Here is a 14,124-nt window from a genome sequence, read left to right as displayed (position 1 = left end):
ATATGTTAAAGTATATGTTAAATACAATATATGTATACATATGCATACAGTTATTTTGCTGTCAGCTCTTACTTAGCACAGTTACCTAGCACATAGTAAATTAGCTTTAATACATGATTGTTGATTTGATCAATAATGTATGTAAATATAGATAGGTATCTGTGTATATACAGAGGTAATATTTTTATATCTCTATGTAGTCAGAGATATATATAGATACCTGTCTATATCTTTCTATCTAAATATTAGCATGTAGATATAAAGTATTATTATTCAATAGCAGGGCATAATTTAGATTGAAAGTAAAAAATGTTCAGTCAGTTAAATAACTTTTCCTTGTCTTTTTAAGCTCCTAAATTATTCGTGAGTGGAAGGAAGCTTAACCCAAACTTCCTTTTGGCCACTTGGAATGGTGATTGGGCCTGCTCCCAGGGGGACAGGGATGGAAAAAGATACTGTTATTCTTGGGCAGCTGGGTGGTACAGTATGTGGAGTGTTGGGCCTGGAGTCAGGAAGGCTCACCTTCCTGAGTTCAAATGTGGCCTCAGACCCTTATGTCTGAGTCTAAGTCACTTAAATCTGTTTGCTTCAGTTTTCTCATCTATAAAATAAACTGCAGAAAGAAATGGCAAACTATTCCAGTATCTTTCTCACCCCAAATGGGGTTACAAATATTCAGACATGACTAAAATGACTATACACAGCCGTACTTACTAAATAAGGAATGGCCAGGTGTGCTGTAATGTGAAAAGTCAGAAGATTTGGACTAGACTGAAATATGGAGTGAGTTATATAACTTCTCTAGATCTTATTTCCTTCATTTGTAAAATTAAGGATAATACCTTTGCTGTTACTTTATGATGTGATTGCCAGGATCAAATGAGATGATGCATCTAAAAGAGTTTTGCATATGGCCACCTACCCTTCCTGGTTTTCCTAACATGAAGTGCCTCAATGTTAATGTTTATTTCTTCTAGCTATAGAACTGCCTTAATGGTAATGTTTATTTCTTCTAGCTATAGAACTGCCTTAATGTTAATGTTTATTTCTTCTAGCTATAGAACCATCAAGGTTTTCCTTCTACAATATTCAGAATAATTGGAAGAGTTCTCCAAGGTGATCTGTTTTCTTTTGTGAAAACACTAAATCTAATTTTTTTCTAGATAGATGAGTATTGATCTCAATGAATGCCAAATTCTTAAATGGTTATTAAAACTGTCTTGGTTACTAGTGAATGTCAAGTGTACAGTGCACCATCCCTTGAGAAGATTTATGACATTTCATTTGTATTGGGCAACCCTTCCTCTGATACTGATCAAATCTATTTCTACTTTAGCAGAAATCTTCAAGTGTTGATCGAGAGCTGAAAGGGAAATTTGAGGTCTTAGAATCCAGCCAATTCATTTTATAAATGAAGAGACTGAAGATATAGAGGTTAAGTGCTTTTCTAGGGTCACACAGTTTATACAAAATTTGAATCTAGATCTTGCTGACTCTAAGTTCAACAGTTTATCCATTATATTATACTCCTTTTTTGGCTGTGGCTAAAAATGTTCATCGCCATAAAGGGGCTTCAGTAAAGAAAAAGAAGGCTGGAGTTGAAAGAACTGGATTATAATCCTAACTGATAAAAATCAGTTGGATGACTGTCTCTGAGGCCAAGTTTTTCTCAACTACAAAACCGGGCAAATATTTGCTGTCCTGGCTATCTCACATAGTAACTGTGAGAATTGAATGACATCATACACATAAAATATTTTGTGCTTGTAAGGCAGTAAATACACATTAGTTTGTTATTATTCAGTAGCAGTCAGTATTTAGATGAAACTAAAAAAGAGAACTTCAGGTCTAATAATCATTACTTTAGAACTCTTTAGAATCTCTTCTCTTGAAAGTTGGTCTGAAAAATCGAGTGCATGTATTGGAAAATAAGGAGGAAAAATGACCTGGAGATCTCTACTAATTGTTTTGATCTCAAGTCTATTTTAAAAAATCATTCTGCAGAAATAAAAAGTCAACATGAACATTTAGTCACTGGCACTGTTAGGCACAAGACAACATTTCTGTTCACAGCAGGCCAGAATTATTACGTCTGAAGGTTTTGTCTTAAGTCTTAGAAAATAAACAAAACAGAGATATAACATTCCTGGCTCACTCAATCACAGTTTGTACAGTGGAAAGCTTCCTGGGTTTGGATCACTTCACCTACATTTGAATTCTGACTCTGACATTTATTTCCTGTTTAACCTTGGACAAAGTACTTAATCCTTTTAGACTGGGTTTCCTTACCTGTGAAATGAAGGAAGTAGAAGGAGGTGGACTAGACCAAAAGTCCTTAGCTCACCATCCATGACATTTTTTTTAATGTTTGGTAGCTATTTCAATATATTGGTTTCCTTTGTAATCCTATGTATTTCATTTTATATATTTCAAAGAATTCTGAGAAGGGGTCTGTAAGCTTCACCAGACTGTCAAAGGAATCAATTTCACATAAGAAGGACCCCTAGACTAGCTGGTTTCCCAAGTTCCTTACAATGTTAGAGCTTATTATATAATTCTTTTCTCTTTCTATAATTTTCTTTGATGCTTTTTATTGCTGTTTAGTTATTTCAGTCCTGTATGACTCTTTGTGAGTATCATATTTCTTGCCCTCTCAATGGGTGGGGAAGAGGTGGAGAAAGAGAGAGAATTTGGAATTAAAAATGAAAAATGAACTCAGTTCTTCCTGACTGCAAGCCCAGGGCTCTATCCATTTAGCCATCTTGTTGCTCTAGAGTCAGGAGACTTCAGTTCTAAATTCTGTCTCAGATGCTTACAGTCTCTATAACTCTGGCCAAGTCATTTAACTTTTTAGGCCTTGGTTTTCTCATCTATAGAATAAAGGAGATTGATTTAATCTCTGAGGTTCTTTATAGTTATTGAACTACACTGTATGATCACCTGTTGAACCTTGCCAGAAATGATGAAAGATTCCATGTACTTTGATAAACCGCTGAAGAAGATTAAACAAACAAATTAATAAATAGATAAATAAAAAAATAAATGAATGAATAAGCAAACAACAAATTAATAAGTGGACAAGACTTCCTGGCATCATTCAAATTATGGCATACATTGTAGATATCTGCATTCTTTACCTACAGATGAGGTAATAAAAGTGCTTGATTCTATAGTCCAGTTATTTTTTATCATGTCAGCTTCTGGGTAGCTAGGATGTTGGCTCACAAATGGGGTAAGGTCACAGAATGGCTGGATATAGGAATTTTCAAGATTTTTAAAGCCATATAATGTTGTGAGTTTTTCTCAAAACGCAGCCAGGTGATAAAAGTTCAGATCTTTTATTATTTCCAATATAGCCCGGTTAGCTTAGAGGCCTATCTCTCTGCTTGGTTCCAAGAGCTCTCTCCAAATGTCTTTAAATCCAAAGGTCTGGTCCTTCAGCCTCTGCCTCTGCTGTCTTCAGCCTCCAGCCAGCTCCAACTCTTCATGTCATTCCGGTGAAATCTCGACTTGTAGCGTCTTCCTCTCTCCCGACCCTCTTCGACTGGCCCATTGGCCTATTTATGCTCCTTCCAGAGAGAGGGATTATGGGTAGTTCTACTTAGTACCTTGTTTCAGGTTCTGGCCAAAACAACTTCTTGTAAGATTAGATCAACTCTAATTACTTAGCAGTTAGTAAGGATTCCAACATCTCCCCCTTTCTTTTGTTTTAAAACATAGGGGGTTTCTGAGGGGGTACACATAAATCCATTAATATGGGCCAGAACTTTGTAACAGATATACATGGTATACATAAATCCATCAATATGGGAGGCATTATACATAATTTACATGAGCACATAGCAATATAACACAGGCTAGTGGTAATGTAACAAATAACATGAATCAACATGAAAATTTAACTACTTCAAAAGTCTCATCAACAATCTTTCATCTCAAGAAATCCAATGATTCTTGCAATTGCTTAAAGTACATAAGCACATAGTAATATAACACAGGCAAGTAGTAATGTAACAACATAAATCGACCTGAAAATTTACAAATGTCCATAAGTCCTAGAAATAGTCCATAAGGAATCCATTGTCCATTAGTTCATGCGCCAGGAATCTAATAATTCCTGTAAGCTCTGAAGTACTGCAAAAAGTCTCATCAACAATTTTTCATCTCAGGGAATCCAGTGATTCTTGCTGGTTTTTCAGGAACTGAAAGCTGAAGATTTTAAAGTTCTTTTGACAGTCTCATTGTTAGCCATCTGATTCCTTTTCCACCTGTGGAAATATAAGCAGATCCTCTTCCCCAAGCAGTTAACCTATCTAATTCTCTTCTATTTACCACTCTTGGGATTTCTCCTAATCATCTGGTAATTACATTGGAGTTGTTTGCATTGGATATTGTCTTGTTGTCTTAAAAGGCCTGTATTCTTCCCAACTGTAATCCTGATTGCTTTTCTGTTGGTTGATGACATCAGAGTTCTGAATTTCTAAAGTCTCTCTGGGTGTAACCTCAGCTGCTATCATGCCCCACCTGTCCTTTGATTGATACTTTGGAGCTGGGCCTTGCCTCTCATTCTTCTGGGTCAATATACATTTAGAAGCCCAGTGAAAGCCTTGGTTACATTTTGGACATGGGGTTTTGGGTTTTCTCTCACCCTGTCTATCTCCATTTCTACATTGGGCTCTTAGATGTCCAATTTTTCTGCACTGAAAACATCGACGAGTTTCTCTAGAATTCCTCTGCCAAGAAGGACCTTGTCTTTCCATGTTCTTGCAAACCTCATTGGCATTTTCCTTAGCCAAATGTCTAGTCATTATTTCTGTGGCAGCATTATCTCCAATGGTTCTTATTACAGCTGTTTGTAAACGTCCCACAAAATCTGCAAAAGGTTCACTGGGACCTTGCTCTATTTTTGTGAAAACATTATTTCCATCTTTCTGTCCAGGGAGAGAATTCCAAGCTTTTATTGCAGCCTTAGAAATTTGCTCATACACTGTTATGGGATAATAAATCTGTTCTGAACTCTCTACATACTGACCTTCACCAGCTAGTTGGTCAAAAGCAACTTGTACAATAGCTCCTGTTTTCCTATTGCGTTGGGCTTGAATCCTACATAATTCATGAAACTCTGAAAGCCACAATAAATTTTGTCCCGGTTCTAGACAAGTTTTCGTTATGGATTTCCAGTCATTCGGGGTTAGGGTTTCATAAGATAAATTATCCAGTAACATCTTCACATAAGATGATGTAGCCCCATAAAGAGTGCAACCCTTTTTCAAATCTTTAATTTTTTCCAAATTAAAAGGAGTGTATTTTCTCTCTTTTTGACCTGAGGAGTTGAGCTCTTCAATCACAGGATCTCCTTCATTTTTTGCTTTAATTAATGCTTTTTCTAATCTTGTTAAATTCTGCTTTACAGGAGAAGCTGACTGTGTTTCTGTCTCACTCCCTTCCCCTTGTTCTACCCATGAAGGGTTAATTGCGGGGGGAGGGTCATGAGATGTGGAATCACCTAATTCCTCCTTCTGTGAAGTATCATACTCAGAATTGTAATTAACTCCATTCTCATCTGATTTGTCCTCCTTTTCACCTAGTAAAGTTGGCACTTCCTCCTGTACTTTCCTTTTCATCATTCTATCACTTAAATAACTTCTTATAGCCAATTGTATTACATTATATGTATTAATTATTGAGTTAGGCCCATTTTTATCATAGAATTGACAAAGATCCTCTCCAACCAATTTCCATTCATTTAGATCTAATTCCTTATCAAGAGAGAAACAAGGACATATATCCTTTACAGTTTGTAAAAATTCAGTGATTTGCTGTAAACTTATAATTAAACCTTGGCTTTCCATAATTTTGACAATGCTCTCTAAACATTTTCCTTGAACAGAAACAGACTGTTTTCTAAATATCTGTCCCATCTTAGCTGAAATTCTACTTTAACTCTTCTAACAAAATTTCTTTGTTGCACTCACCCTAATTTCTGGGTTGAAGTTTTTTTCCACTGGATCAGGATCAGAGGCTTTTCCACTTGAATCAGGATCGGAGCTTTTCCACTGAAATCCACTGAGGGGTCTGTTTGTCCCACGTTCAGGGCGCCAAAATGTTGTGAGCTTTTTCTTCTCAAAAAGCAGCCAGGTGATAAAAGTTCAGATCTTTTATTATTTCCAATATAGCCCGGTTAGCTTAGAGGCCTATCTCTCTGCTTGGTTCCAAGAGCTCTCTCCAAATGTCTTTAAATCCAAAGGTCTGGTCCTTCAGCCTCTGCCTCTGCTGTCTTCAGCCTCCAGCCAGCTCCAACTCTTCATGTCATTCCGGTGAAATCTCGACTTGTAGCGTCTTCCTCTCTCCCGACCCTCTTCGACTGGCCCATTGGCCTATTTATGCTCCTTCCAGAGAGAGGGATTATGGGTAGTTCTACTTAGTACCTTGTTTCAGGTTCTGGCCAAAACAACTTCTTGTAAGATTAGATCAACTTTAATTACTTAGCAGTTAGTAAGGATTCCAACATCATAACCCTTAAATTAAAACAAAAACTTGAAATCTTGGTCATTCAATATAACTTGAAAGACATCTAAGACGCAAAAGTTAATAAGATAAAATTTATGTCTATATCCAATTACTCATATTAAAAGAGAATGGAGGAGAGAAAAAGTCTGAAATGTCATTTTATTTTTGTTTATTTGTTTATTTCTTGAATTTAATAACTTTTCATTCCTGGACACCTTCAGAAAGAGTGCTAAAATGTCATTATCCATAAAGTGTATTATTGCTTTCAGTTCTAGATATCATATTTTAAGAGGGACATTGGTATAAATGGATAAAGCTTCAGAGTCAGTATTCTATAAGGAATGAACAGGAATTAGGAAACATATTTTTTTTAATCTGGAAAAAGAAAGAATTTGTGACTAGGGAAATAAGAGCAGGTAGCATTTCTATAGAGTTTTAGGTCTGCAGAAAACTTTAATAGTGGACAGAGTACTGGATTTACAGTGAAGAAAAATTGAATTCAAATTCTGCCTCAAGTATTTGTCAGCTGTGTGATTCACTTAACTCTCATTTGCTTCAATTTTTTCATTTCTGAAATAAAGATTATAATAGTATTTATCTCTCAAGATAGTTGTAAAGATAAAATAAGGTAATATTTATTAAAATAAATATTAAAGTAATTTATAAAGCTTGTTATCTAGAAGAGGAATTAGATTTAATACCTATGACTTCAGAAGCCAGAATTAGAACCAATAAATAGAGTTTAGGAGAAAGTTTTTATCGTTTTTGGATCACTTTTTTTGTTGATTAGCCACGTTTGACTCTTTGTGACCTCAGGATTTTTCTCTGGCAGAGATATTGGAGTAGTTTTCAGTTTCCTTCCCAACTCATTTTACAAATGAGGAAACTGAGGCAAACATCTTTAATTGATCCGCCCAAGATCTCACAACTAGTAAGTGTCTGAGACCAAATTTGTACTTGTCTTTTTGCTTCCTAGACCCAGTTCTCTACTCATTATACCATTCTACCTTTTAAATATATTTGCAAACAAATATATTGCTATGATTTAGCTGTATTGAGGAGAAAATATTTTGAGATAGAATAAAAAAGAATAATATTCTTACAAAAGTTTAAAACACAAAGAAAGCAAAAATCCTTTACATTTCTGATTTTATGAAAGCACCTGAAACATTAGCGTCTTAAAGCATCTTGCAAAATTCTCCCACAAAGCTAAAGCCAGATTCTGTGAAATTTCAGCACTCCACAGAATACAGTTTGAAAAACTCTGTCCTTGGAAGTGTGCCAGAAGTCTTATCTCTTCCTGTCCCCCTACTAAACTCTCTGTTACATTTGGTTCTGCTAAACCAGGAAGCACCTTGGTCCATAATCCAAATTCCAGATTTGGGTCATCTGGATTAGATAAATTCATTAAACTCTTGCTCTTGCCAAGACCAAGAATCCCAATTTAGATTATTCACCCGGGGTCTAAAGATATTTCAAATGTACTTTCAAGAACTAAGGGACTCCAAGGAGAGGCTTTGAGCTTACATAGACTGTGTTCAGTCCTACAGAACCTAATCTTACCTCTCTCTGTCTCTGCTCCTATGCTATATTAAATCCTGAGAAATCTCCAAAACAAGCTAAATTGTAGTTTATGTTTAAAGTTTCTCCAATATGTAAGCAACCAAATCCTTCTCGAAAAATGTGGATATCCACTGTAAAATAGATATTTGTTTCCTTTACCTATTAAGAAGGTACATAACTACTAAGGACTCAGAGGGTATGGATGAACAAATACTGAAAACATAAAATATCTCAAGTAACCCTAATGTTCCTTATACTCCTTCAACCCCTTAAAGGTTAAAGTCAATGTTATGGGACTGTGCTTGGGTGAACATTCTCTGAGTAATTCACAAGATCCAGATCTAAAGCTTTGCCAGTCAGGGTATGAAGTTCTCTAGTCTTTTAGCTACAGAATGCATGTGGAAAAGGTTATAATTTCCTCTAGGTAGCTGATACACAGTTCAGGAACTCTTTAACTCCTGCAGTAACTGGCAAGGTTGAGAGAATCCATTGTTTTCAAAATCACTAGTACTGAATCATAATTAGTCAAGGAAATATAAAGACAGAAGAAGGAAGACAGAAATTCTAGATCTAATCGTAGGCCCACCTAGATAAAAACCATTATGTATTTATGCTACAAGGCTCTTGATGTTCTAGGAAACTCTTTAAGACTAAGTTGGCTTTGACCTGCATTAGTAGATAGTTTTCTCATTGTTTTTAATTCCTTAAAACAAAGATACCACTGAACTAGTTTCTTATGCCCTTTACTTTTTTTTTTTTTAACAACATGTATCCATTTGGAGCTTATTTTAGCCCACAGTGTCAGATATTGGTCTAAACATAATTTCTACTAAACTGTTTTATAGTTTTCCCAGGAGTTTTTGTCAAATAAGGGACTATTTTCTTTAGTTGTCCAAAATTTTTTATTTTTATGCCTTTGCATTGGTTGTTTCTTCTTCCTGTGACATTCCTCTCATTCTCACTCCATTCTTCCTTTACTTAATTAATTAAGTTAATTATTTTATTGTTTATTTTAGACTGAAATTAAAAGTAATTATTAAGGATTTAGCATGTACCAAATAGGGATACAAATGCAAAAGCAGGATAACTCTTGTCCTTTAGAAGTTAACATTATATATATATATATAAATTTTTTAAACTTAAATGTAATTTTTCAAACATTCTTTTAAAAATTTTTGAGTTCTAAATTTTCTCCTCCCCTTCTTTCAAAAAGGGGGGCTCTTTGAGAGGCAAACAATTCAATACATATATAGTTATATAAAACATTTCCATATTAGCCAATTACCAAGAAAAAAAAACCTGCAAAAAATGAAGTCTTAAAAAAATTGTATTTTGATCTGCATTCAAACTATCAGTTTTTTTCTCAGAAAATGGATGACATTTTTCATCAAAAGTCCTTTGGAATTATCTTGGATCATTGCATTGCTGAGAATAGCTAAGTCATTCACAATTAAACATCTTACAATATTATTGTTATGTTATTAATTAATATTATGTACAATGTGTTTCTGGTTCTGCTTATTTCACTTTGCATTCATTATTTTAAGTTTTCTCGAGTTTTTCTGAAAGGATTCTAATCAGTATTTCTTAAATAACACTAGTATTCTATTAGTAGTTAGGTAGCAAAATGGATAAAGTACAAAGCCTGGAATCAGAAGGATTCATCTTTCCAAGTTCAAATCTGGTCCTAGGCACTAGTTGTGTGAATCTGCGACAAATCACTTAATCCATTTGCCTCAGTTTTCTCATAAAATGAGCTGGAGAAGGAATGGCAAGCTATTCTATTATCTTTGCCAAGAAAGTGACTGAAAATGATTTAACTTATTTCATCACAATCATAGAACACAATTTGTTCAGTCATTCCCAATTGATGGGCATCCCTTTAATTTCTAATTCCTTGCCACTACAGAAAGAGCTACTAGGAATATTTTTGTAAGCAGAGGGCCTTTATATTTTATTTTTAGATCCCTTTGGAATATAGGCTTCAGTAATGGCATTACTGCTACCACCACCTCCCTTTCTTTTAGAATGTCTGGTTTCCTTTAAATTCAGCTTGAATTTTACCTTTGCGTGAGTTGTTTTGGGTCCTCCCCTCTTCTAAAGTTTTCCCCTTCAAGTTTACCTTTGATTTACTCTGAATTTATCTTGTGTTCTTAGTATTTTGCATATTTTCTTCCACTCTTCTCCACTTCCCACCTAGAGAATAAGAACTGTGTTTTTTTTTTTACCCTTTGTATTCAATACTTTGCATAGTTGCTTGGTACTTAGTAAAAATTTAAAAAAAGATTTGTTGATTGATTGAATGGATAAACTATCCTTCCAGTCACAGGCTCAGAAGCTCTGAGCTATTTTCTGCCTCACTCTACATATGTAATCAATTTTCAAGCTCTGTCTATTCTTCTTATACAACATTTCTCATGTCTGTTCCTTTCTGTCCACTCAAACTGTCATTGTATCAATCATCTCTGGACTGAATGAAATTATCTACTTGTTCCTAGCATCTCTTCTTTATACAAAGGATAAAGAAAATAATTTTTCTAGTTTTGAAGTTTGGGTACCTCAATTCATATTCTACCTTAGATACTAACCTAACCTTATTATTGTAGGAAATTCACTTAACCACTTAGAAACTCAATTTCCTTATCTGTAAAATAGAGAACAAAATGCTTAAATATAATTTACTACTCAAGATTTCTAAGAGGAAAACATATTATGTTTGTTATGGATGGTATACAACAATACAACTACCTTTTCAATTTATTTCACATTACTCCTCTTCTCTCTATGGTCTGGCCAAACTGACTTCTTCCTGATTTTGTTCTGAGCTTTCCTGCTTCCATACATTTATGCAGAACATCTCTTAGATCCTTTTTCTGTCTGGCTTTCCTCTTCCTTTAAGGTTATCTGGTTACTTCATAACTCTTTGTCTGGAATTCTCCTTTGTCCTTAATACATTCTACTTTATGTTATATTTATTTGTTTATTTGTCATGTTTAAACTTTGGATGATAAGTTCCTTGAGGGAAGACTCTTGTCATTTTTCATTCTTAAAATCCGTAATGTTTGGCCTACTGCTTACAATATAATAATAATCAAATGAATATTTGATCTTATGGTTCCAGACCTCCTTCCAACAATGCACATTGCAACAGATCATATATAAGTACATATATAAATATATGTATATATATCTATATAAATATAAGTAAATATATATGCATATATTTTATTGATGTTTTTTGTTTTTAGAACATTTATTTCTAAATATTAACCCTGTACCTCCAGCACTGAGCTCCCTATTTTAATGCCCCCAAATTAGTTAAGTACAGTCAATACAGTTACTGTCTATACCACATTTTAGGTCATTTTTCAGTTGTGTCTGACTTTTTATAACCCCTTTTGAGTTATTCTTGGGAAAAATACTAAAGTAGTTTGCTGTATCCTTCTCCAGCTCATTTTACAGATGAGGAAACTAAAGCAAATAGGATTAAGTGACTTGCCCAGGGTCACAAGCTAATATATGTCTGAGGTCAGATTTGTACTAGAGACTTGTACTAGTAGAGTCTTCCTCATTCCAAGGCCTTTACTCTATCCACTGTGTCACTAACTGTTCCTTCTGACCCAATTTTGTACATATTTATTTATGCATATAATCTCTCCATTTCAATCAAGTAACGAGATTTTATTAAGCATCTACTTGGTGCCAGTTTTGTGATAGGTACTGGGGATAAAAATACAATATATGAAATAACTCCTTCTTGCAGGGAACTGTCATTCTAAAACAGTCCATACCAAGGATACTCACACACAAATACAGATGTTTATGTATACAGGATAAAAATATGAAGTAATTAAATGCAAGATAGAGAGAGAGAGGGCACTAGTAATCAGAATCAGGAAAGATTGAATGTAAAAAAATGTAGTAATTGAAGGTTTATATATAAATATGGATAGATAAGTATGGGGAAAAAAGCTTCCAGAAATTGGGGACAGATTGATTGACATTCTGCCAAGAAGAAGAAGCTTTATTTCATTATCAGTTTTCTAATACCACTCACTATTGGTCATTAAAATAACTGAGTTCAATTTTATTTTGGTGTTCTTTTCATTTGCAATTTTCATTGTAATAATTGTACATATTTTTTCTGGTTTTACTTACTTCATTTTGCATATAGATTTCTTCCTGTGTTTCTCAAAATCTGTTATATTTGCTTTTTCTTACTATCTAATGACGTTCCAGTATAATCACATTCCTATTTGGTTATTTTCAGTATATATTCAGTATCTATTTTGGGGGGGCTATGTAACAATTTTGACATGTATGGGACCGTTTTTTTTTCTCTATCTTCTTTAGCTCTTTAGTGGAATTGCTAGGTTAAATGGTACAAACAATTTAGTAACTCTTAATTACAAATTGTTTTCCCAAAAGGTTGCCCCAATTCACAACTACAGCCAACAATATATTAGTGTGCTCTTCATTCCCCTACCCTTGGGGAAAAATGTAAATGTTTTTAAAAATATTTTCCTGTAAGAATAAGAGAATTCTGAATTCTTTGTCTCAGTATCCAGCCAACCAAATTTGCTTTGGGTATATTTAATACTTAAATGCATAAGAATCCTGGCATTGAATGTCTATTTGCTAGTTATATCTTCACCATGGACAAGAGAGTTCTTGGAAACAATTTATATGGAGAATGCTACTTCCTTTCCCATTAATCTATCAATGATTCATCATCATTCCTACTTTTACTTATATTTGAATATAGCATTTATTTGCTAAGTGCACTTCACTCTGAGTCCCTTCCTAAAATATCTTCTGTAGGCTCCAGTTTACCTCTTCAGTAGGTGAGGGATGGAAAGTGTAATGATAGAGCAAATCTAACTCAGGTTGGACAATAATTCTGGAACAAAAAAGGAGCTTCTTTTTCCATGCCAGAGGTGACTTCCCTTCTGATGTTGGAGCTTCCATTCAATAAGGAACGTCTGTCATGGGACTGGCAAAGCTGGGTTTTTTGCCCTTCTGTAGACTCAAAAGAACTGAGGAACAGGTGACACCAGGAAAATCCCTTTATTGTTTTTCTTTTTTGTTATTTGTCTAAAATTTGGTTAATGATTGAAAACAAGGTTCCTAAGTATTTATAGAAAATCATGAAGAATCCTCAGATAAACAACAATAACTCAGTCTCACAATCAAACAGAACAAGGATGGTGTGGTTAGAGAAGGGTTGAAGAGGGTCTTCTTGTGAGGGAAAAGTTGACTAGAAGAGTTATGATCTGGAATCTGACCATTTCCCAGCTGTGCCAGTCAGTCCTTGCAGTAGCTCCAGCTGCTGCCCTCTAGAAATCCTACAAGTTACAAATGGCCTGGGATAAACTACTTGAGAACCTAAAATTTGAAGAGTCTTTTAAAATTGCAGTGATTAACAGGTATAACTTTCTTCTTTTACCTCCTCCAGCAAGCTCTTGCCTAGTCTTAGTGAATAACAGCCTCTTTTTAGATACTTCACACACAAGTCTGTGGGATGTACTTAGCACATTTTAAAACTATTTAAGTTGGTGTTTATACTATCCTGTTAAACCAAAAGCTTCTTGAAGATAAGGATCAAGTCATAGCTAACTTTGATATTTTCCCTTTTCCTACCATGATGGTCATCACAAAGTAAGTGATTAATTTGTCATTGATACCATTATTACGGCAAAAATATTTTTTTAAAAAGTATTTTAAGGACTATTCGGTGACTATTTAGGTAACCTTACCCCAGAATTTTTTTCTCCAGGCTACTTGGAAAGGAGAAGCTAACGCTCTTTTTTGGGATCCAACTCATAGGAAGCTGTTTTCAGTACCAGTCCTATCTAAAAGTTCCCTTTTTGAGGAGCTGGGATTGGATAAAATAAGCTAGAATATCAGAATGGTTGACCTCTTCCTAATCTCTAACCCAATAGAGAATATTAAACTGCATAGTCAACAATTTATGATTTGACAAATTTATTGGAAAACATTTCCCAATACCACACCATCACCACCCCAGCCCCCTGCCAAAAAAAAAGTGTT

General features: G+C 34.6%; 1 protein-coding gene across 1 annotated transcript in view; it reads left to right on the top strand.

Annotated features, from left to right (window-relative positions):
• SLC2A12 (solute carrier family 2 member 12) overlaps positions 1 to 14,124 on the top strand; it is a 63,380-nt gene that overhangs the window by 18,267 nt on the left and 30,989 nt on the right. The gene's annotated exons all lie outside the window — the stretch shown is intronic.

Source organism: Antechinus flavipes, chromosome 4, assembly GCF_016432865.1.
Source record: "Antechinus flavipes isolate AdamAnt ecotype Samford, QLD, Australia chromosome 4, AdamAnt_v2, whole genome shotgun sequence".
NCBI lineage: Eukaryota > Metazoa > Chordata > Mammalia > Dasyuromorphia > Dasyuridae > Antechinus > Antechinus flavipes.
The sequence above is the reverse complement of the archived record's forward strand: the minus strand, read 5'-3'. Positions and strand labels throughout refer to the sequence as shown.